The following is a 1,739-nucleotide window of genomic DNA, read 5'->3' on the forward strand; positions in this document are numbered from 1 at the left end:
TAAAATTTTAAAATTCGTATGCCGGCGTGTTCCGTGTCCGTGTCAGTGTCCGTGCATGATAGATAAAAACTGACGACAAAAAATAATGCAACATTACTACTGCTGGGAGCCACATCCATTCTCATATGATGGTCACTAGCTAGCATCTTCCCCAAGTTGAGGAGCCAACCCAAGTGTTCATCATCAACAACATGCCTACCTCTCATGTTTCCTTTAATGGATGGACAAGTGACCTTTGAAGCAAATCGATGATAGAACATCGTTGTTAATATATATAGTTTTTGTTCTAGGCAAATTAATTAAAAGGGTCCACTAGGATTCAAAATATAGTTACCCTTTATATATTATTCTTTGGTGACTATTATTAAATTCACTTTGGTTTCAATTTTCAGTGCGCTTTTAATTTCTCAACATATTGCATTGATTACACTTTTTGGTGACATATCTTGACACTAACTAGGGGGAAATATCCCCTCTAGATTGTTGTATTCTATGAATATGTATGTAATTTATACACTAAAATCAGTCACTAATATATTTGTGTATAAATATATGTGTGATTTAATTTATTTTTAATATATATTTATATTCCAACATATATTTTATACTGATGACTGATTTTAGTGACTAATTTTAATGTATATGTAATATAACTCTTTCTTTAAATATGCTAAAAACGTGACCTTAATTTATATTAGCCACCACCATATATATAACTACTATAATCATAAGCACTATAGAATTTACCTTGATTTATTGTGGATTCTTTAATATATGTGAGCTTTTTCTCAAAACTGCTTGATTGCCATTGTTTTGTTACTGTTCTTAGCAACATATTTGCTTGAGCATGGGAAGTGTGGCTGGGTGAGTGGAAAAGGGAAGATTCCACTAAATAAGAACCCCTACAATTTTTCAGACAAATTGATGAGCAACGTTGAATTTTTACTATGTATATAAAAGTTTAAATATATACATTTAATTTCTTCACCATAATATGGTGGCATGCATGCATGATGTAACACTTGACTACCAGGAAAATACTATATGGTATGAGAAGAGTAATTAATAAATAATTTTTATTTTGTTCTATGGTCAATTATTATTTGCCAAATTCATAAGGAAGTATCAACATATATAGAACGAAATAGAATTGATCAAACCTAACTGATAGGTGTTTTGATCTCTTAAAAAAATTATCAATAAATAAAAAATCAATATTAAAAGTTAGAATTTTGGTAAACTACTATTTTAGTCTTTAATATTTGGACCAAATTTTAATTTGGTCTTTAACATTTTAAACGTTATATTTTAGTTCTAAAAAATTTTAAACAGGTTGAATATAGTCTTGCTATTAAATTTGACACTAATAATTAACGAAATGAGCGATATGGACGTTAATAACATTACTAGTTAAGTAATATATTCTTCCAAGTATTAGAAAAACATAACTAAAATTTGTCTGTAACACTTTTTCATTTTAATTTTTTTGTTGTATAAAATTCCAAATCCCACCCATCAATCATCAATGCTTTAAAATTAAAGGAAAAACTTTTATATTAGTGATCGTTGGTTCATCGATTTTACTTACATACTGAAATCGAATGTTATTAACTCTTCAATATGGGAATTGTTTATGTTAAATGTAATAGTAGAACAATATATATTAAATCCGTTTAAAAATTTTCTGGGATTAAAATAGGATATTTATTTGAAAAAAATTGAGACTAAAATAAGAAGTT

This window comes from Arachis ipaensis, chromosome B06 (assembly GCF_000816755.2).
Source record: "Arachis ipaensis cultivar K30076 chromosome B06, Araip1.1, whole genome shotgun sequence".
NCBI classification, from domain to species: Eukaryota; Viridiplantae; Streptophyta; class Magnoliopsida; order Fabales; family Fabaceae; genus Arachis; species Arachis ipaensis.